Consider the following 24,304-nt stretch of genomic DNA (forward strand, 5'->3'; position numbering starts at 1 on the left):
CCCCTCTTCTGGGTAACCAACCCTGAAGGGCTCTGTTTAGTCTTTCTTGTTCTGACTCTAAGTTCAGTAAAGGTCTTTACAGGCCCAAAGTGTAAACCAGGGCCAGGGCTTGTCTCCGCAGAAAGCTGACGAGGCTCGCAGAACAGCAGGTCCAAGCATTTCATGGGCCCATCCCCACAGGCCACCACAGGCCCTGAGGAAACTGGCAGAACAGTGAGCCCTGCAGAGACAGCAGCTGAACGAATCAGCATCTTCTATCAGGAGGGATTTGTTTTACACCACACGTTCCTTCAGGCCTAGAACAGGGAGACTGAGGCTCAGAGGAAGGAAGGCCTTGAGACCTTGGATGGGCCTGAGGATTCAGAAGCCCTGGGTGGCTGTCCTGCTGATGTCCTGGTTGTTAAGACACCACGTCCGCTCATAAGCTCGCAGTAGGGTTTTGATTTTTACACACAAAGAACCTGAGGGATGAAATAACCCATTCTTTCTCTGCTCTCAACCCCACAAAAACTGCTAAGAAGAAAGACAATCGAGGCTAGGCCAAACTGCTAGATTTAGAGTACACTGCTCAGGGGTGAGTTAACTGAAGACGACAGTTTATGTGAACAGGAAAGAGCTTCTCTGCTTTGCCCCCTGCTGAAGGGTAAGCTGTAACGGGCTACCGCAGGGAGGGAGGGAGAAGTTTAAGAGAAGGGCTAATAGGAAGGGGAATTTAGCCTCTTCCCTGTCATCCTCATCCCTACCACCAACAGCAGCAACCCTCTGGCCCTGTCCCTAGTTGGGTGGAGGGAAGCAAGGACCTAAGCAGGACTCCCCACAAAGGATCAGAGGAGAAGAGAGATTGTAAGCTCTCCCCCAGCTGGAGTCTCCCAGACTTGTCTGCGCTGGGTTGTGAGGAGGGAGGAAATGGGGCGGGGACAAAGGTCGTCGGGTGGGAGGGGCTGGAGGCCACGTTCACTCCTTCCTGGACTCCAGTGTTGTGATGGAGGAGGGCCACAAGTTTGCTTGGACCCAGCATGGTCTGGAGGCATTAGCTGGATCCTGAGATAGTTTGCCAGCCCCAGAGGACACTTGGAGGAGAGAAGAGGAGCATGGGGGATGGGTGCGTGAGGGCCAGGGGCTGCCTCTCTGAAGCAGCAGACATGACAGGAAGCAATAGGAATTCCTCTGTGCTTCCTGCAAAGGCCAGCCTCTAGCAGCATCTGTCCTGGAGGCCAGACAGGTAGGGAGGCCAGCAACAATACCTACCAGCAGAGAAGTAAGCCCAGATGTGCCAAGAAATACATAGGACCAGATGGAAGGACGCCCTCCCTACCACCAAACATAGCTGGTCATGAAAAGGAGCTTCTCCACCACTGGCAGCAACCAAGGAAATTGGGGGTACCTAGGGCAAGAAAATTGTGTTCAGTTATAAAATGTATTAGTTTCCTATTGCTGCCATGACAAATTACCGTAACTTCAGCAGCTTAAAGCAAGTATTTTTTGTCTTAGTTCTGTGGGCTGGAAGTCCCATGAAGCTCACTGGGCTAGAATCAAGGCAGCAGCAGGGCCAAAAGCAGAGCCTTTGTGGAGGCTCTAAGGGAGAGTCTGGTTCTTTGCTCATTCGAGTGTTGGGGTGTTGGCAGTTCCATGGCGTTGTGGGACTAAGGTCCCTGTTTCCTTGCTAGCTGTCAGCTGGGGTCATCCTTCACTCCTAGAGAGCTCTTGGTTACTCATGCAGCCCCTTACATCTCAGAACCAATGAGGCATCGAATCCTCATGCTGCCATCTCTTTGCACCTTCTTCCATGGTCACACTTCTCTCTGTGAGCACACCCAGGGAAGGCTGTCTGCTTTTGGGACTCCTGTGATTAGGATGGGCCCACTGGATAATGCAGGCTAATCTCTCCATCTCAAGGTCCCAAACACTAATTACACCTGCAAACCCCCTTTAGCCACGTAAGGTAATATATTTGCAGGTTCTGGGGATTAGGACGTGAACGTGTTGGGGGAGCCATTTTTCTGTTTCCCACACCATTATGTATTTAGCAGGAATTGATGTAGTGTCTTCATGGGCCAGGCGCAGGGCCAGTCGCTGATTTAAGATGTCAGTATCAGGGGCATTAGGCTGGGGAGGGAAGCTGGTGCGGGGGGAGGTGCAGCACGCTGGGACATGTCTCACGGCCCCTTTGCAATACTTCCGGTAACACCATTTATAAAATACAGTATAAACTGTACCCCCCCACCCCACTCAGCCCTTTGACTCCCCACCTCACCCCTGAGTGGTAAAGGCTGCAGCCAGGTCTGGAGTTTGCTGGACGTCTCTGGAGAGGGTCATTCCAATTCTCAGGGGTGCTAAAGAGCAAAGCTCACCAAGGGACTGAGAAGGGGGACCTCTAGTTCGGCCACAGCAGCAGGTGGGGCTTGCGGCTCCTGGAGGGGCCTGAACACAGATGCTGCTCTTGGCCTTTAGCCTCCTGACCTGGTTTCACGGTCCCCTGGGGGACCAGAAAGGGGAATGCCCAGGGTCCTTGTAACTCCATAACATAAAAGAGACAGGGAGAGGGCAGAAGAAGGTTGGTTTCTCACTAACTGAAGCCCCTTCCGGCTGAGGCTCCTGGCCTATATTTTACAGCTCCTGAGCTCATGGGAGCCACCGACTTGCTGCGTTTTTTCTCACCCACAGTCAATGGTGAGTCAGCACAGTGGTTCGTTCTCAGCCGAGAGGCCACAGCTCCCAGCAGAGCTCCAGGTGGAGCAGCCTCCCGATCAGCCTGGACCGTGGTCCTGCCACCGTGTCCCCCCAGCGCTGGGCCTCCCTGGGCTGGCAGGCACCCTGGGGCACCCCTGAGCAGCAGTTCATCCAGCTGAGTGCAGGGCCTCCAGAGCCATGGCATGAAAGGTGATGGTCACGGATAAACCAGAAAAGAAGTCAGCAGCCGGGTCTGACAAGAACAGGGTGGTATTTGGCCAACAGCATCCTGAGCTCTGTGCTCAGGGCCAAATTTGAGGTCGGAGGGAAGTTGGTTGGGTGTTCTGCCTTCCTCTGCTCTAGAGTCTGCGTCTGGGAACCAGGCCCTGACAGCTCACATCCTGCAGACACAGTCCACCTCACAGCACCATGTTCTGGCCAGTCAGACTTCCAGAGATAGGAACAGCTACGAGGAAGTGTTGCTCAGTACCTCCCATTTAAAGGGCTCTTTACTACTCACACCACAAAACCCAAAATGCCGGCGGTGGTCATTGCTGCCACTACCACTTAAAACTTGCTGGCGGGGGACACCTTTAGGGGGTGATGCCCTCAAAAACAGAATATTCCTTTTTTCATCTTTCCTGTACCTCTCTTCAGGGCTAAATCACTGATGATTGCCCTGAGTGATACAAAAACAAGCTGATAGCAGGGAGGAAACTTGTCAGCAATCACTAGCCCCAGACAACAGCTCTGTGGCTTGGAAAAGAAGTCTTACTCTAAAGAGCCCCCACCCTACCCCAGCTCTGGATTACTAACAGCTTGTACAGGGTGTGTATGCCTGCAGGCTTCTTGGCCTCGAGCTAAGCCTGGGAGGGAGCTTTCCCCCGGATCTTCCCCCAGAGAGCACCATTACAGTGACCAGAATAATCAGCATTTCTCATCACATGCACATTTAATTCTAAGAACCAAGTGTGACAGAGAACTCTGCTGCTGCTCATTACCAGGAAGGCGCAGCTTATTTGACCCTCCACACTCTCCGACTGCCGATTACAGGTAGATGTGGCTTCTAACAGTAAAGTCACAGTGTCCTTCTTGTTCCAGATCTACTTGTAGTGAAATGTCCCTGGTAAACGCTGCAGCTCCTGAACACATCCAGCACGAGGGTACCTTTACACTTCCTACCAACTTCCCACACTCCAGCTTCAGTGAGTTTATAAACAAGTTCCTGGTTCAACTGTCTGACAAGCAATTACATAAAGGGGATTGTAGCCCCGCCCCCACCAGAATAGGAGCTCCCGGCCCCACCCCGTTTTTGTGCCACCTCAAAACTGCTGACATCATGTCAACCTCCTGACTTTGGGGAAGCAGGGGCAAATCCTCTCTTCCTTTTCACTGTGGTTAGACCAGCTCACAGACCCAGTCTCTTTACCACGAACGTAGGCTAGTTGTCTGGAGCACACAAAATCAAGAGCAAAAATCAACTCACATGTTGCAGAACATGTTCAGCTCAGGAGAAAACTGGCTGGCTGAGAGCGTCTGCCATGCTGTGTCCCGTCCAGGAATGTACACACCTTGCTCTCCCACCAGCTCTTATCAGCTGAGCATGTGAGACAGCTCTCGGAGCCCAGGAAAAAAGTCCTGTGTACTTGGGATAGAGATTTGCATATGAAGTGTTTCAGAAAATAATAGATTTATAATGGACTAGAACCAGGGTGAGATTTAAAGGCATGTTCCTGGGCTTGAAGTTGAGATCTCTCAGCTGGGCAGGTGGAGTTAGCGCTTCCACTGGGAGAGTCTCGTGAGCTCTAGGAAGACAAGGCTCCTGTCATAGGACATCTGGCAAATTTCCCAGCTGTCACTTTACCTTTTAGGAGCCTTGTAAACAGGTGTCCATTCATGTCCTGAGATTGGCTTCAGTTCCACGGGTGCCCTTGGAACGAGCTTGGAGCCCAGCCCCTCTCCTCTAGCCCATGAGCCTTCTCACTACTCCTCCCACATCCCAAGTCTGTCCCCACCTCGGAGGCCTTTCCTGCTATCCCTTCTGTCAGGAATGTTACTGCCCCCCGGCTCTCTGTGTGGCTGGGTCACTCTTACTGTTCAGGCCTCAGCTCAATCATCTGCCCTCAGAGAGGCCTTCCTTGATGCCCTCTCTGAAGTGGCCCACCCATCCCAAAGGTTTACTATCCCACCATCCTTTCTTATTTTCTTCTTATCACTGTCAGACATGGTGTGATCTGGTTTGCTTATTTCCTGCCACGTGTCACCCTACAGGAGGGTCAGCTTGTGGGAACAGGGCCCTGTTCTATCTTGTTCACTGCTGTGTTCCCAGGGCCTCAGAGGGCACCTAGCACATAGTTGGCAGCCATTGGACTGCACCCTACAGGCCTACAAGGCCTGCACTCACTCAGTTTCAAGACCTAAGAAGAAGCCTGGAATCAGCAACAGAGACATCAGTGGTTTAGTGGACGGGGGAGCTTACATGGCTGAAACGAGATCCTGAAGTGACCTCCCACCATGTGCGGCAGATGGCGGGCAGGACGTGGCAGCAGGCTTTGCTCCCAGGGGCAGGGGAGGTTACAAGTTATAGGGGGAATTAATGTCAGGTTGGCTCACTGATTACCAGGGAAACCAGCAGACGGGCACGCCCATCAGTGCTGTTTGATAAGCATAGTAGAGAGTTCTGATCTAGAGTTGGAACAGTCAGGAACTGGGGCCTGGGGCCAGTTTGTAGGAAAGTGAATCATGTGAGTAAGTGTAGGTGAGGCAGGCACTGGTGGACAGGGGATGCGCAGAGAGCAAGAGGACAGCCATCTTGAATGGCCTGACTGCACAGGAGCCAACAGACATTTGTTGAAGGAATGTTGAAAGGCATGTTCAGATGAGTGTGTCTGATGGGCTGGGCATCCACAGGAGTCGGACTCAAGGGAGGGAGCAGGATCCCCGGACTCCTGGGGAAATCCCCTGAGTGGACAGGACTCTGGCAGAGGGGGGCCAGGCCACTGGGCTTGGATGCCCTGTGGAATGGCTGTCCCAGGTCAAGAATCAGGCTGTGTTGGGTCATCCCCTCCCCCGTCCCACCCCAGGGAGGGAGAGTACTGAAGTGTAAAACAACTAGGGCCCTCCAAGGCTGTGACAGAACTCTTTGGGAAGATCTTATTTCCAGAGAGCTTCCAGGAAGACCTCTGGGAGTAAAGACACTGGATGCTAGACTCCTGCACCTTTAGACCATCTTCAAGTCAGGAAACTCAGGAAAGCGCCCTGAGTGGGAGAAATAATGCTTAGGGAGCATGATTTTAAGTGAGTCTACAAACATTGTTTGGAACTGACCTCTCTCTGGACTTCCTGTTTAAGTGAGTTAATAAAGGTTGATTTGGCCAGTTTCAGTTGGGTTTTTCATTCCTTGCAGCTGAGAGCATCCTCAGTGAGATGGTCGTACAGAAAGTGGTGGAGCTGAGGCAAGTCACATCCAACTCTAAGGCAGCCAAGAGTCAGGAGAGGGCAAGGGATGTCTGGGAGGTTATTTGGATCCAGTCACTGGATTTCTGAGCAGTTTTCAGCTGATGGAAGGTAGGTTGTTAAGGAAATGATATATCACCTTGATTTTCTTTCTTTCTTTTTCTTATTTATCAGATTCCCTACCTGAAAATGAAGAGTATTATCTAGATAGTCAATTACCAGTTTCTGGTTTAAAAAAAAATTGGAAAGAAAGGCCAGGTTTGAAGTTTAGAAAGTTATTGAAATTCATAGCTAAAATAAGGAATCTGGATTATCTCAGATTTTAGTTAAATATCTAGTAAATCTGCTCATCCAGCCAATAACCTCTGACTAATGAGTCTAACCAGGTTTTCAGTAATTTTCCATTCAGGGCGCCCGCCTTCAACATTAGAAAGGCCCCTTTCCTATTCAGTCACTAGAAAATAATCAAAGTGCTAGTGGAAAGCGGTCGCCAGAAATAGAAATGTTTCTTGGGAGGTTCTTGTACCCCATGCCTACAGGTGGCTTAAGGAGAGGGTGGTATTTGTTTCTGCTCTCCTGCAAAGTTGAGATGGCTAGAAAATTCCACAGCAGTACTAAGCAACTGCCAGCAGGGCAGTAGGGACAGAGCATGTGACCTGGCAACTACAGCATCCAGAAAAAGAAAAGTCAAGGTGAATCTTTCTTTACTTCCTGATGAACGAATTGCCTTAAGCTACCGCAGTGCAAAGACATGGTGGCACAAAAAGACTAAAAATTATGGAAGGTGTCATTTGGAGGCTTTGTCAAGAGCAGTGATGATCACACCCTGTGAGGTCTCAGCGCTCTGTGATGAGGGGTCCGTAGCAGGAACAACACCCTTACTAGTGTTCAGGCTCCGCAGAGGACAAAGCTTTTTAGTCTGCAGCAGCCAGTCTGCTCTTCCTTACTTCAGAACACTTAGAATACCTCCACTTGATGCTTGCTAATTTCTCATGCGTAATTATCCCATGATGATTTTACACGTACATTCACATGAGTAAAATACCATAGTCCCCCATTATCCGTGGTTTCACTGTCTACAGTTCCAGCTACCCGTGGTCAACCACAGGCCAAAAATATTAACAGAAATAAGCAGCTCGTAAGTTTTGAATTGTGTGCCATTCTGAGTAGTGTGATGGAATCTTACGCCGCTCTTCTTGGTCCTTCCGGGGATATCAGTCATCCCCTTGTCCAGAGTACCTGCCCATTAGTCACTTGGTGGCCGCCTGGGTTGTTTGACTGTCCTGGTATCACAGTACTGTGTTCAGGTCACTCTTATTTTACTTAATAACAGCCCCAAAATGCAAGAGTAGTGATGCTGGCAATTCAGACATGCCGGAGAGAAGTCGTACAAGCTTCCTTTAAGTGAAAAGGTGAAAGTTCTCGACTTAGGAAAGAAAAAAATCGTATGCTGAGGTTGATCCACAGTAAGAATGAATCTTCTACCTGGGAAGTTGTGAAGAAGGAAAAAGAAATTCATGCTAGCTTTACTTTTGCACCTCAAACTGCAAAATTTACAGTCATGGTGCATAAGCGCTTAGTTAAGATGGAAAAGGCATTACGTTTGTGCAATAAGGTATGTTGAGAGAAAGAGAGACCACATTCACTTGGCTTTTATTACAGCGCATTGTTATTGTTGTATTGTTGTTAATCTCTTACTGTGCCTAGTGCATAAATTAAACTTTGTCATAGGTATGTGTGTCTACAGAAAAACATGATATATATAGGGTTTGGTACCTTGCGTGGTTTCAGGCATCGCTATGGATAAGGGGGGGCTAATGCATGCTTTTTACACTTTGCTGGGTGTTGAAGTTGGTGTGAAAAGGCTTAGATCCTCCCCTTGCAGTGGCTTTCCCCAACACTGGGTTTGTGAAGCTCCGAGGTGTAAAACACATTCGTTTGAATGATACCATGAGGCCAGCAGGTTTGCATTTTCTGCCTTCCTTCCCCAGCCTGTATCCTCATGTGCATCCCATTCATGTTTGTCCCTCTGAAACCCTGTTCAGTGTGTCCTCACTTCCCTGGAGAGTAAGCTGCTTCCAGAATAGAACCGCTAACTTTCTCTTCAATTGTTTCGGTAGTCACAGACCTCCTACCTCCCTTTCTGGTTCCACATCACCACCTCCCCGCACCCCAGGACTTTCCCACCTTGAGCTTAGGCCATCATGGACCGGATCTCCCATGGCAAATCCCCCTACCTGTAGAAGGTCCCAGACCTTCCAGAGGGAAGTAGTTCAGAAAAGAGACATCAAAAGGCAGACTGGTGGAAAGGTGGGGAGTCACCAGGCGGGCGTGGGAAACCAAAAGGGCTTTAGTTGAGGCGTGGATCTCCTCCTCAGGCCTCAGCCTATCCCCTTAATCCACATGCATGTTTTGAGTTAGATACATGTCAACACGATCCCTAATATCTCTTCTTTCTGATCAAGACTTGTTACCCAGTCTCTCTGTAGATCATTGAAGAGGTTCGATTGAATATAGTGATCCATGCTTTGATTCTTGTGATGCTCCCTGGAAAAGGAATCTTTTCCAGAGTCTCCCATCCACAAGCAATTTCATGACAACACTAACTTTACATTTGAAATCCTTCTGTCTCTCCACAAATCTCCTAGTCAAACCCTGGAAATAAGCAAAGCCTGGAAGACTTACAGCTCAAAGGCCCCTTGCAGCGGTGCCCTAAATCAGCATCCCTGAGGATGCCCGCCCATGTGCCACAAGCGGGAGGTCACTAGCTGCATTTCTCCAGATCCTCACTAGAGGGAGCCTTAACATATTTTTCTTCCCAAACATACCTGAATTTACCTGATGTTTATTAGGCCACTCTTGTGTGTTCCTTGACTTCCTAACAACCAATGACTGTAACAGCCGTATCTTTTAGGTGCTTAACGTTCAGAAAGCTGTCACGTGTTAGCTCATGTAGTCTCCGCGACACCACCCCAGGTGAGCACTATTCTCATTCCCATCTTACATATGAGAACACTGAGGTGCAAAGCAGGTAAACAACAACCCCCAAATAAATGACATATTAAGTTATGCATAAAGCACCATGGGCACATTGATGGAACAAAAAAAAAAAACAATAATAGTCATAACTAATGTTCATTGGGCTCTGTGTGGCCAGTCTGTGTCAGATGCTGCTTAAATTTTCCTTGACCCTCCCATCATCTGGTCTGGAAGTTACATCAGAAGCATGGGTGGGTTCCACCCCCCAGGAGAGTAAACACATTTTTTAAAAGGCCCTGTCTTTTGACCATCTCGTCTGTTGTCTCTTGTTCTGACCACAAACGTTTCAAAGGCGTTTGAACAGACCGGGTGTTCCCACTGCTTCCCCTAATGTCCTTTCATCCAGAAACTTCCAGAAACCAAAACTTGCACTTGTGCTGCACTGTCAACTATTCATGTAGCATTTACATTGTATTTACAACATTTTACATAGCATTTACAGTGTATTCAGCATTGTAAGTAATCTAGAGATGATTTAAAGTATATGAGAGGATGTGCTTAGTTTATATGCAAATACTACACCATTTTACTTAAGGGACTCGAGCAGATTCTGGCATCCACCACGGGGGTCCTGGGACCAATCCCCCATGGATACCAAGAGACAGCTGTATTGAGCTCTTGACAGGAAGTGGAGGGACATGACCTTGCAGCTGGGTGGTGGGGAGCTTGTCGGCCTTGCTGAAAGATCTTAGTATCCTGTGAGCCAAAGATTTTTAAGCAGAGATGTCATATGATCAGATCTACTTATCACTAAGACCTTTGACCAGACTATTTCAAAATAATTTACTGCTTTTGACTGGTTTTAGTTAATTAACAAAACCTAGGAGACAGGATAACAGCACCATCGCCCCCGCTGTATGGGTGAGGAAGCTCAGGCAGAGAAGTTAAATGACGTGCTTAGGATCTTAGATTGTCAGGGACAAAGCAAAACCTTGTGCCCTAATCTTCCAGTTCCTGGTCCCGAACTCTGTCCCTAACAGTGACCCAATGTCTGACCCCAAGAAAACCAGGGCACACTTACCCGTACAAAGACTTCTTAGTCCCGTCCACCCACCGTCACCTCACTCAGCACCTTCTTACCCGGCACTGCCTCTTGACACGCTCTGCCACAATTCCGCAGAGAAGTTTCTGCCACCCTTGGTCAGTCTTTTGCATGTTTGGAGGTGCAAACGTTTATTCACACGGCAAGAAAGAAAATTCAGAGCCCTGCTGACCTTTTCCACTCTGAATTGCCTTTTGCACTTTCCCCATCTAGGTCAGAGCCATAACATAATGCATCTTCAGAAACTGAGTTTCAGCCAGTTTAAAGCATTTCATTGAAGAAGATATACTTCAGTTTGGTATTTAGCTCTTCAGTGATACCCTGTAACCCTGTAACACTGGGTAAACTGTTTGAAGAATTCTAAGAATCTGCTCACAGGAAAGGGCGGCTCTGGGGGCCCCCTAGCTGTTCTCTCTGGATTCCTTTGAGCTCAGAGTTTTGAAGTGTGGGTGGGGCCAAGAAAGGACGGTTAAGGGTGAGGAGGTGGGGGGAGTGAAAATCAAGGGGCAGAAGAACCAGCCATGGAAAACCTTGGACAAATATATCACTTCTGAGGACAGGGGGCCCCTCCTTCATACATGGCTACATACCAGCCCCCAGCACGCAGGTAAATCTATTTTGATGATGTTGACTGTGACTCATATCACTAATTAGGCAAGGAAGAAAGGAGGGGAAAGCAGCTTTGGGAGACAAAACTGAATCCGTAGGAACACTAGTGATGCCAGGACCTAGAAGCAAAGATTCAGGGCACGGGAAAGGACAGCGGTGGCTGTACAGACCTGCTGTGGAAGCCGGGACTCTGCAGACCACACGGAGCCCTGGCCCCGCCCCTCCTAGCTGCATGACTTTAAGCAAGTTAGAGAACTGCCTTGAGCCCATTTCTCTTCTGTAAACGGGGATCAGAGCAACCCCACACAGAGCCGCTGTGAGAACTGAGGGATAAAGCATATAGAAGCCCTTAGGCTGGTACCTCCTGGCACCTACCAAATGCCCAACAAATGTGAATTTTCATTAATTAAAAACTCAAGCTTGTCCTCCTTCATTCCAAAAAGTCTGTCACCTCCGTGAACTTTCTCATTGTTTTTTCTTATGTCTAGACTGTATAGCACATGGAACTGTATTCAGTATCTTTTTTTTTTTTAATGGAGGTACTGGGGATTGAACCTAGGACCTTGTGCATGCTAAGCATGTGCTCTACCACTGAGCTATACCATCCCCCGCATTCAATATCTTGTTATAACCTATAATGTAGAGAATATATATATGTAATTGAATCACTTTGCTGTACATCAGAAATCAACACAACATTGTAAATCAACTATAACTTCAATTTTTAAAAAGTATACATATTTTAATTCTTCATTCATCTCCCTAACCACAGTCAGTTAATCAGTTTCTCATAAACAAAGCAAACTGCCCAGCCTGCTATATGGTCAAAAGGATACACTGCCTCCTCTTTCTTCATTGTTAACCAAGTTTTGTTTTGTTCCTTATTTTCTGGGAAATGTCGTTGGCCCTAGGTTCCTCCTCCCAGAGCCAGCAGCAGGGCACCACAGTTTCCATCTCACTAAGCATATAATGGGGCATCCTGGGGAGATAATGGATTCCAGAGAGCAAGGGGCCACTTACACAGAAGAGCCTGGAGTCTGGGTAAAGGGTGACAGCGCAGAGACTGCACTAATGCACCCCTTCCATTACTGTTCTCCAATTTGTTCCGTCTCCCACTATTACCTTCAATTAAGCTTTGCTCTTTGAAACTTTCTGTCTGTCCCCTGGGGTCATTAGCTTTCATCTGGCCCAGCAGTTGGCAGCCAGAGCTGGCCCCAACGTGTCTCAGAAATCTCAAAGTTGGAAGACAGATAATTTTTTTAGAAACCTTAAAATGGCTCTTTACCTTGAATGTTTTCAGCTTCAATAAAAGCCACTAGAACATGGATTCTGAAGAAGTGATGTGCCAGAGGCAGGAAAAAAGATGACCAGCTTTGTCTATTTTCTGTTCCAGGCTCTTGAGTGGGCAGGCCAGCATTGAGAGGCACCAGTAAACTAGTTTATTTTGCACCTGATTTAGCAGCTATAGGTAAGTGTTAACATTTTTCTTTGGTATATCATTTTAAGTCACTTTGTCTTCTTACAACTCTGAAACCCCAAAGCTGTTGCCCCAGCCATACTGGGGAAGGGGTGAAGTTGGGCTGGGGTCGGAACTGATAGGATAACTGCTGGATGACATCTGGAGAGTCTCATTCTAGAGCATTTGTCTACTGAAATCCTGAAACAACTCTCGCTTTCTGACACTGTCTTCCACCTCCCCACACTCCCACTTGCACCCCTCGAAGAAGAATGGAAGTTGGAGTCCTCGGTCTGTCTATATCAAAGTAACAACTCCTGTAATATATGCATACCGCCACTAGATGGCATCAAAAGTCCCAGTTCTATTGCTGTACTTTGTGGCAGGTACCTTGCCGGGCATTAAGAATCCATAGGTGAATGAATAAAAAAGACAGAGTCCCAACCCCGCCAAAACTTCACGTCTAGAAAAACAGACGGTGAACAAAATATTATCAGTAGTTAAATGAGAACGCTGGGAGGAAGCGTCCAGAGGCTAATGCTGGGAGTGGGCAGAGACAGCAGAGCTCACCACGTGTTCTGTGGGCTCCTCCACACGCTCCAGCCACCTTGCAGGTCAGTGGGGCCTTGGGGCTAGTTCACGGCAATGGGGTGTGAGTGGAAACCACATATTGACACTTTGTAGCCAAAGCAGAGAAAAGTGAGTATAATTTCTCCATGCTTCTCTCTTCCTTTGCTGTGATAGCTGGTAACATGACAGATGGTGGAGCCTCTGTGATAGCCTGAACTCCCTGAGTGATGATATGGAGCAGAGGCCTGACTGACCCCTGCGGGGTGCTTGACCCCAAGCCTTCCCTGCTCGTGTTGGATGGATAGCATGGATCTTTACTGAGTTAAGACATAGAGATGAGGCTGAGGTCAGGGAGTAGTTTGTTTCTGCAGCATAACCTAGAAGGTATGTTAGTCTGACCGAGGACCAGCTTCCTAGTTGCAGAGATGGAACTAAGAGTGAGATCTTTTTTTCCTCTGTGAGTGGCCCTTTGCACAAGAAGCACCGACTTGTGAGGATGAGGGAAGTACAAGCAAGACGTATTGCCCCCTCCAACCCTCCTGAGACCAGTGGGAAGAAAGGGAGACTCCCTAACGCAAGAGGCTAGGTGAGCTCACCGTTTCTTACCACTCCGAGCAGGGCACTGAGCACATGGCAACAGACCATAGAGTCTGATTGTTCCAGCAGACCCGGGTCAGGCCAGGGAAGGGCAGAGCTGCAGGCAGCTGGTCTCAGCAGAACTGATTCACAGGCTGATGTCTCAGGCTGGCGCAGAGATGGTCATGAGGTCTCTGTATTTCTGTCAGGTCGTGGTTGGCCTAACTGGACACCAGTAACCTACCAGTCAGCTTTCTTTCCAATTCTGTGTTTTGGGGGAACTTCTTATTTTGATATAATTTTTGTACTTCAAGAAAAAAAAATGGAAGAAGAATAGTAGAAAGGACACCCATCCACCCAACACCCAGATTTACTAGTCCACTTCTGAAGGGTTCCTAAAAACCAACTAATCTCTTTCCTATCAAACGTCGCCTTAATGCCCAACTCAAAATCCAGTATTAAATTCAAGTTTCACAAGTCAGTTTTATATTTAAGACTTGCAAACTTTGCAGAGTATCCTTAAGAGATAAAGACTCATTTCAAATTCAGAAAGAAAAGGTAACACTCTGGAAAAATAGGCAAAGGCTCTAAGTAACCAGTTACAAAAGGAGTAGAATTGACAAATAAAACTCTGAAAAAACTTTGAGCTCTCTAGTAATTAAATAAATATAAATCAAAACCTCATTGTCCACCTGACCGACTGACAGAGCTTTCCTTGAAGGGTAGCACTGGCCTCGGGGACAGTGGGAGGAAGTGGCCTCGCTCAGACACCAGTTCTAGAAACTGGTGCAACTTTCTGACTGGCTTATCCCGCAGCAAATGTTTTTTTAATGCACTTGCCCTTTAGCACTGCAATTTTAATTCTAGGAATTTATCTGAGGGAAATAGGTAAATACATGCCCCTGACTCCCGAGTAGAAAGGTATATGCATCACAACATTATTTATCAGAGAAAATATCAAAAAGTAGGGACTTTGGTGAAATAAATAATGGAGTTTCACACAAAGCCCTACCACCACCTACATAGCACTCACTGAATGCCCATTCTCAACAGTCTGCACGTATTAACTCATCGAATCCCCCCAGCAAGTAGGTTCTACAATTACCATCAGCATTTCATAGATGAGGACACCCAAGTGCAGAGAGGCTCACTAACTCATCCCGGGTCATGAAGCTAGTAAATGTGGAGCTAACCTCGGCACCTGGGCAGGCTGGCCAGAGTCTGCCCTCTTAGACGTGCACCATCCAGCTTCTCACAGGGCGTGTGAGCCTCTCTCTGCAGCCACTAACGTGACAAAATAGATGGATGCTGTCATGGAGCAATGTCCCTAATGTCTGATGGAAAAAAGCAGGTTATGAAACTTAATGCACAGTATGAAACCATTTTCTAAAAAGGAATTAGACATACATTGATCTAAGAATGTGTCCAACATATTTCTCAGTCAGAAGCTTAGCAGTGTTAAGGCCATGGGGTATTTTTGCTTCTTTTTGCTTCTCTTTATTTTCTACGATGACAGTGTAGTCCTTGTAATACAACATTTTAAGTGACTTTTTCCACTGCTTTGTCCCACCTTCTCCTCTTTCCTTCTGCGGGTGTCGGTCCCAAGGACGCTCCCTAGGAAACATCCCGCACACTAAACTCCATTTCAGAGTCGGCTTCCCAGAGAACCAGACCTGGGAAGGTTGGTGCCTGGAGCAGCCGCAGGAAGGAGGCGGTAAAATGATGTGTAGGAGCTGGATCTCTCACCAGCCAGCTGGCAGTGAGGACCCAGCAGTGGGGGTGGCTGGAATTCAGACAGCCCCTGATGTAATCACTGGAACTTTCCTGTGGTGAAATATAGGACAGGGCATAGCTGGAAGGGAATGCAAGAGCTCATGCTGTGTGTTTGTGTTGGAAAACCATGTGCAAAGAGTAACCTTGAGGACAATGAGGTTGCGGGTTGCTACACTCTGTTGAAGTCCTACAAAAAGAATCTAGCTCAACCAAAGGCTGAGAGCAATTCACAGGCAGTTGAAAACCAAGTGACAAAGCCAGAGGCATAAGAGCAAATGAAGAGGTTTTCGTCACCTGAAGATGAAGGCAAGGAAAGTTGAGGCTTACCCAGGCCTTGATAGGAAGTGCAGCCCAAACTCCAGTCTAAGTTAAAACTCCCAGTCAAGGCAGGTGTGTGATGCCAGAGTTAGGAAGGCAGTTGGGGGAAATAAATCCTGACCCATGGGATGTGATGTCTGGGTTGATTTCTCCCGAACACTTGAATCAGTTCCCAGATTCCTCTAAATCCTCTGAGCCTGAAGAAATGATCCACCTCTCACGTTAAAAGCTAGGAACACTCCCTTGCTTAAAAACAATGCAGAGACCTTTACCTGCCCCTGCCCCTGCCCCTGCCCCTACCTCGACACTTGGCCTATAACTCTGATTAAGTTGCAGCATCACCCAGCTGCAGACATGCTGGGCCTGATAAGGAAGAAAATGGAGTACACCCTCAACGGAGCCCAGTCCTGCCTGGCAGGTGCGCAGTGGGACTGGACTCTGAGGGCACTTGATCAGGGAGACTAGACTTACTGATATGGGAGTACTTTTCTGAAATACAGATTTTAACATCCTAGCAAGGACCCCAAGAAATGGTACGTGCTGGACTAGGCTATTTTCTAGATACATGGAAAAAGCAATGGCTCCTAGTAAGCGAGGGTAAAATGCCAGAATTCCCACAGCAGATGCTGGAGGAAGGGATTAAAAGACTCAGAGAAGTAGGCATGGTGCAGGAGACACACCATGTTTGGCTGGAACATCCACCAAATGATTACATTTCACAGAAAGCTGTAAGTATGCTGGTGAGAGGCACACCAGCATCACTAAGAAATTCAACTCTCCTTTGCCGACTACTGGTGATGGTAGGAAAGGTGATTACAGAACTTGGCTAACTGATAGTAATAGAGATAAGAGGAGCCCCATCCCACCCCTTCAAAATAGAGGCCAGATAATGATGTTTAACTGTCAGAATGGATCTCATTATCATGAGTGGCAAGGTTGGAGTCATAGCCAAGAGGGCTTGGCCAAGACAGTTACAAAAGTAGTTAATAGGACACAGCATCCCTCGGGGAAAAATTGATGGAATTCAGCAAAGCTACTCTTTAATGTACCATTAGAATAAACCAAAAATGGATGATCAAGAAGCTGAGAACAATTGCCCCAATAAAAATCCAAGATCACTTGCCCACTTATTGGACTTAACCCAGGCTCCAGATTTGGAGCCAATGGTGGCAGGAAAGGCTGGGTTCCCAGAAGGAAAGACTTATGGAAGAAAATTATAAATGGCCAATAATTCATGAAAAGCTTCTAATATCAATTGTCTTCAAAAAATGGAAATTAAAACCATGCAAATTAAAATGTCTATTACCCAAAAGACTGACATTACCAAGTGTTGGCCCAAACGTGGAGTGTTTGATTTGGGGATCAAAACTTAATCTCATAATCATCAGGTGGTAAAAGTAGTGTGTAGTCAAAGCATGTGATTAGAAGCTAATACTGCCCTCCCCTAGACCCAGAGAAGTATGCAAAGGGTTCAGGTTATGAATGCTTTCTTTCATGATTTTTTTTTTTTTTTACTGAAGTATAATCGATTTACAATGTTGTGTTAATTTCTGGTATATAGCATAGTGATTCAGTTGTACATATATGGATATATAGATATATATTCCTTTCCATAGTCTTTTCAATTATAGACTATTACAGGCTTTTTCATTATAGGCTATTAGATACCATACAAGGCTATGAATATAGTTCCCTGTGCTATATACAGTAGGACTTTGTTCTTTATCTGTTTTGTATATAGTAGCTAGTGTCTGCAAATCCTAAAATCCCAATTTATCCCTCCCCACCCCTTTCCCTCGTGATAACAATAAGTTTGTTTTCTTTGTCTGTGAATTTGTCTCTGTCTTGTAAATAAGTTAATTTGTGTCTTTTTTTTTTTTATTCCACATGTAAGTGATATCATATGGTATTTTTCTTTCTCTTTCTGGCTTACTGCACTTAGTATGACAATCTCCAGGGCCACCCATGTTGCTGCAAATGGCCTTATTTTATTCTTTTTTATGACTGAGTAATATTCCATTCTATGTATATACCAGATTTCTTTATTCATTCATCTGCTGATGGACATTTAAGTTGTTTGGCTAATGTAAATAGTGCTGCTGTGAACATTGGGGTCCATGCATCTTTTCAAATTAGAGTTTCCTCTGGATATATGCCCAGAAGTGGAATTGCTAGATCATATGGTAAGTCTGTTTTTAGTTTAAGGAACCTCCATACTGTTTTCCATAATGGCTGCACCAAACTGCATTCCCACCAACAGTGTAAGAGGGTTCCCTTCTCTACACACTTTCTCCAGCATTTATCATTTGTGGACTTTTTAATGATGGCTGTCTGACTGGTATAAGGTGATACCTCATTGTAGTTTTGATTTGCATTTCTCTGATAATTAGCGATACTGAGCAATTTTTTCATATGCCTATTGGCCATTTGTATGTCTTCATTGGAGAATTGTTTGTTTAGGTCTTCTGCCAATTTTAGGGTTGTGTTGTTTGTTTTTTTTTTTTTGTTATTGAGTTGTATGAGTTCTTTGTATATTCCAGAAATTAAGCCCTTGTTGGTTGCATCATTTGCAAATATTGTCTCGCACTCCATAGGTTGTCTTTTCATTTTGTTTATAGTTTCCTTTGCTGTGCAAAAGCTTGTAAGTTTAATTAAGTCCCATTTGTTTATTTTTGCTTTTATTTCTATTACCTTGCTAGACTGCCCTAGGAGAACATTGCTACAGTGTTCTAACTTCATTGATTTACGTGTGGCTGTCCAGCTTTCCCACCAACACTTGCTGAAGAGGCTGTCTTTTCTCCATTGTATATTCTTGCCTCCTTTGTCAAAGATTAATTGACCGTAGGTGGGTGGGTTTATTTCTGGGCTCTCTGTTCTGATCCATTGATCCTTATGTCTGTTTTTATGCCATACCGTGCTGTTTTGATTACTGTAGCTCTGTAGTATTGTCTGAAGTCTGAGATGGTTATTCCTCCAGCTTCTTTCTTTTTCTTCAGTATTGCTTTGCCAATTATGGATGTTTCATGATACATATTTTAGGATTATTTGTTCTAGCTCTGTGAAAAATGTCCTGGGTAATTTGATAGGGTTTGCTTTAAATCTGTAGATTGCTTTGGGTAGTTTTCATGGCTTTTTAAATATTTTTTAAACCTTTTAATCCCACCATGAAGCTATATAACCTCTGAAAACTTTTCAGTGTGTAACCTTCTGGATTTTTTCCATGCTATGAAAGCTATCTAGTAACCTTTTTTTTTCAGACTTAATTTTAGATTTACAGAAAAATCAAGATGATAGTAAAGAGCATTCCCATATACACCTCACCCAGTTTCCCCTTTTATTGACATCTGACACTAGTATAATACTTTCGTTATTATTAATGAACTGAGATTTATACGTTGTTATTTACTAAAGTTCATGTTGTATTCAGTCTCCATAGTTTTTCCCCAAGTCCTTTTTTCTGTCCCAAGATCCCTTCCAGGATACCCGATTACACTTCGCTGTCATGTCTCCTTGGGCTTCTCTTGACTGTGGAAGTTTCTTGGACTTTCCTTGCTCTTGCTGACTTTGACAGTTATGAGGAGTCATAGTCAGGTGTATCACAGGATGCCCCTCTACTGGGATTTGTCTGACAGCTTCCTTGTGGTAAGACTGGGTTATAGGTCTTCCTTGCCTTTGTTTAGCTTGTTTTGGATAATTGATCCCATTCCTGACTGAAGAGAGTTTTTTCTGCTCTTTGGAAAACCTCAGCTTCTTGCTGCTTTAGTTGGTTGAGCTAATGTTCGAATTTTGAGTAGAGTCAGAAATCTTAGATGAAAAAGTATTAGAAGATTTTCTTTTTAAAAAGACCTGCTCTTTGCACTACAGAACCTATAGAGAAACCTAGCAATTATCATTAGCTTTTATTTAATTAGCATTTGTTTGAGTCATCCTGCCTCCCCCATGGCAAGGGGGGGTGCCTAAGTCTTATTTCAGCTCAATAAAGATGTTTTTCTAAGAGCTTTATAATCCTTCTATTTTAATAAGATACCAGGGAGCAATTGTTTTTGTGAAGGTAACTGGCATTGAAATATTACTTATGCTTGAGATTTAGTTGGGTTTTTTTCTTTCAATACACAAAAGTGAAACCACATGATGGAGAAAGCAAATTGGTGCACGCTTAATTGACTAACAATAGAAAAGCTCGCAGCTGCTCTTCTTGATATACATTTGTGGCATTTTGCTGTCTTATAAATACCTCAGGCTGAACAAATGGAAAGAAAATTTGAGGGGAAAAAGGTGGTTTGCTATATGAAAAATATCTGAGTTTTGTGTTGAGGTATAACATGCATACTGTACAATACAAAGATTGGTGATCAACTGGATGAGTTTTGACAACTATGCCCCCATTATCCGTACCCCAAACAAAACAAGGAACTTCTCCATCACCCCAGAAAGTTCCCTTCTGCTCCTTTTTAGTGAATTCACCTGTCCTCCTCAACAGAGGAACCACTTTCTGATTCCCATCATGGGTTTGTTTTGCTTTTTCTGAGACTTCATGTAAATGGAATCATAGTGTTTGTAATCTTTGATGTCTGGCTTCTTTCATTTAACATATTTTGAGATAAACTAGCCGTCATAGCAATGTAATGGCCAGACCAAGGGAGATCATAGCCTCCTTGGCCTCTCTGCAGGGAAGTCCTGTCTGTAATATTTATTCCTCTGGGGCAGTTCTTTTCAGTTGGAACATTGACGATCTAGGGCATCTCCAGAAGAAGGGTCTGGATGTCAGTTAAGACTGAGGAACAGTTGAGAAAATTCAGACCTTCAAAACACACTTTTGTGCAGAAGAATAGAGACAAAAAGGAGGGACAAGGTAATGGTCGCACAATATTAGAAGGGCTGTCATCTGAAAGAGGAAGTAGATTTTATGTATGTAGTTCCAGAATTAGAACCTGTGGGTGGAAATTACTGGGAGGCAGTTTTCAGCTCTATATAAAGAAGAACATCTTTCAACAGCAGGTCACTGGGGGTACCTTGAATAGTAGTGAGTTTCTCATCACCGAGGCTGTTGAAGAAGAGGCTAATCACCATATATCTTGGATCCCATTAAAGAACATCCCATTGAGGGGAGAGAACATCTACCTATGACGCTGTGGCTTTCAGTGTAGACCAAGCTGGGCTTTACCTCCACTTTACACTCGCTGGCTAGTGTGGTTTGTGATTGTGTACATTTCATGTTGGCAACAAGGTCACATGGTTTTCACTCCACATATCTCAGAACCAGCTGCTGCCGTGAAAACTTTCTAAACCTGAGTGTTCAGGGCCCAGGATGGATTTTGTGCTTTTACTTTCAAAGTGTTCTCTACAAGAAAGAGTCCTTCCCAGCCTTGTTCCCCAAGCACTTTACTGGATAGCTACGGGCAGTGTGAGGTCTTCACCTCTAACAGAACACAGCATCGACAAGGCAAATGTTACTGAAGAGTTCGCCTTATCCTCCTTCAAGGTCCAGCTTGCAACTAAAATGAAAAAGCAGAGCTCTGCATATCTTTGAGTTGCCCTCAGTGAGTTGAATAAATATAGAAGAGGGGTGATGAACAGAGAGGAAATGTTTATAAGAGAAGGTGGCTGTCCTTCAGGTAGCTGAAATGTCTCCTTAATCTGCCTCCAGCATCTGCACCACCCTTCCTCCCCCACCCCCCAGCCCACTGCCAGTTAGCAGAGGTACAGCCCCCTGCTTTAGATAGCAGTATGCAGGCTCCACCCCCAAGCAACTGTCCTGGAAGAAAAGAAAGCAGAGGAAATAAGTTGATCATCATCTAGCAGACCTCGAGTTGACCTCTTATCACCTTCTACTGATGCCAGTTTTAACAAGCATCTTCATTGTTTTCATAGTCCGTCCTCTGCCTTTTGCCTCCCCCAGCTACTTTGAAGCTCCCATTAATCAGGAAACCCATTTCAAACATCTCTACCATGCCTGGATCTGCCCCTCCTTTTTTTCAAAACCACCCATCTCCAAGAAGCTTGCCAGTGAATCTCACAGACTTGCTTCACTCCCCGACTCCACCTCTGATGGTTTGTGAACAGCCAGGGCATGCCAGCATGACCTCGTTTATATACAGCGTTACAAGCGCAGCAAACTCCTTTTTAGAGATACATGTAAGGTTTCCTAATAACGACTCCACAGAAACCTCCTTGGTTTTTCAATCTACAGACATTTGAGGATGGGATGCTGGGATGAAAACCTCCCACGTTGCAGCCCAAGCTGTTCTCTGAGAGAGTGCCCGTCCGTGCTGCATGCAGGGGAGGCTTGGCCGATGGTGGCTCTCTGAGTCAACAAAGATCTGATTCTTGTGGCTCCTTTCTCCCAAGACGTTTGCGTGAGGCTCTGCCCCAGCCGCCGGACTTCGGGAGAACTAATAGGCAGGATTAAGCTAAACAAGCATTCAGATGGGCACACAACACAGCTAAAGCAGCCTCAGGTCTTCAGAGTTGATTCTGCTCTCAGAGACCGTCTGGCCAGCCCATTCACTCAGGGGGGAGGTGGCTTATCCAGCACCTCCCTATTAATGAGGGATAGTGCAAGGGCAGGAACCCACATTTCCCAATTTGGGCAAGGAGCTAAACATGGATAAGATAGGTTATTGTGTCAGCAGGCCACTGGTGTAACACATGAAGAACTGGAATTGACTTGGTAAATTAAATGTCTGATGTTGACTCCGGGAACCCGTTTTCTCATCTGTGAAATGGTATGATAATACCTCCCTTACAACCTGTGTACCAGATGGAAAGGACATGCAGATGGCCTGCCGCTTCATGATATCAACTTCATAAAGATTTATGTGTCTTTTGGTATAATTTAGCCAGGCTCTGGCATTCATTTCAAGTTTAATGTCACCCCCAAAACATACTCAAAATTGCCTCAATTTGAAACAAAGCTACATGCAGCATCAAAATACTATTCTTTAAAGTGAATTTTTTAAGTTATTCTTCTAGATCGTCTGGGCTAGAATCAAAGTTAGAGGAAATTGTCTAAAGTATTTTGTGGCTCTTAACTGCTGTTGGAAACATCTGAGGCTTGTTTTCCACCTTTGAAGAAGTTATTGTCTCGTAATTTTACATCTCACAGAGCATCAAACACATTAGCATGTTGACTAGAGGTAGCACATGTGAAAAAAAAGAATTCTGATTGAATGATACCTGGATGGAAACTTCTCCTCCCTGAGGGTCTCTTTCTTTAATTCCCAGATACACTTGTAGAGCATCAAGGCCCTGCCAGTGTTGAGAGGGGATGGTTGAAAGAAAAAAAAGGAGAAAAAAAAAACAAACCCTGTGCTTTGATGGTAGAAGGTGGGAAACGGTAGGAGTCAGAGGAATTGCAGTCATCCTTTGAGTGGGGAGGACGAGCCCAGAGTCTTGCCTGGGCTTTGGGACATTCCCACTGGTTCCCGGGCTGAGTGGTGACTCAGAAAGGTAGGAGGTGTGGAGGAGTTGAGGCCATCTTTAACGACCTAATAGGCCATCAGGCAAGGCCAAGGAGATGGGCCTGCTCTTCCCCACTCCCTTTCCGAAGGAGCACATCACACACACTCAGGTCCCCAAGCTGGATCCAGTCCTTTTATGACTCCCCCTTCCCCTTCAGAGATGCCTTGACGCTCTTTGTAACCTTGTTTCACTTCTGAAAAACGTTGTGGAGGAGGAAACACTCAGAGGAATCTGCCCCAGCTTTGTATCACCATCCCTCCCCCCTCCAGATGGTTCTCGTCACGAAAGTTGACATGGCTGTGCTTTCAGTTATGTTTATATTCTGCTTTGAAAAGTTACTGTGCCCACATCCCCTCTCCCCCTAGTCCTTCAGAAATAGTCCCTTGTCCATTCAAGGGGACCCTGTTTGTGTGCTCTAAAGCATAGGGCTATTTATTTTGTCTCAGCATCCTACATACATTATTGCTTTTTAATCCTGACCCTAAGAAGCATGTACTACTATCCTAATTTTAGAGAAGAGAAACAGAGACTTTAGAGAGAAAATTAGTCTCTTGGTACAGAAACAAGATTCTCAACAGGATTGTCTCCATAATGTTGCCCACCCTCCAATAATTTCTCCCTAAATTGAATCCTCAACTAAGAGGAATTTTTATTTTCTATCTTAAGAAAATAAATTGATGCCATGGATTTATCTTTGAAGCAATGCAATAACATTCTTAGCTGCCTATCCGCACATTGCCATCTTCCTTCTTCCTGATATAAACCCAGCTTGGTTTTTTTATTCTATGTAGCCGTTGTCTCTTAGGGAACCTAATTCCACTCTCAGGTTCAGGATGGGACAGACTGGTATTAGAATAATCCTATACCTCTTGTCAGTAATTATTTCAGAAATGAGCATGTGACCCAATTCTGGCCAATAAGACGTAGAGAAATTGGGGTCTTCTGAAAACTTCTTTCTTACTCTTAAGAAAAAACCAGAAATAGTGTGTCTCTCTCCCACTGAATGTGAACAAGGAAGCAGACAGCCACAATCACTGTGGGCCATCACCCAATCATAAGAAGAGATGCTTAGGAAGAAGCCAATAGTGGGAATGTCATAGAAGAGAGATAGTAATAAGACATCACTCAGTGGGATCAGTGAAGTACTGGATCCACCGACTCTGAAGGCAACCCTCCACCTCTGGATTTTCTGCCTAAAAATAAATTTTTATATAATGTTAACAGATCTGATTTAGGTTGTCTGTTCTTCACAGCTGAAGACATCTTTAACTGATGCTGGGATGTGTCACATCTCCTGCATCCCGTAACTGGTGGTTGAGAGGCACCACAGAAGC

The sequence above is a fragment of the Camelus dromedarius genome, chromosome 5 (genome assembly GCF_036321535.1).
Source record: "Camelus dromedarius isolate mCamDro1 chromosome 5, mCamDro1.pat, whole genome shotgun sequence".
Lineage (NCBI taxonomy): Eukaryota > Metazoa > Chordata > Mammalia > Artiodactyla > Camelidae > Camelus > Camelus dromedarius.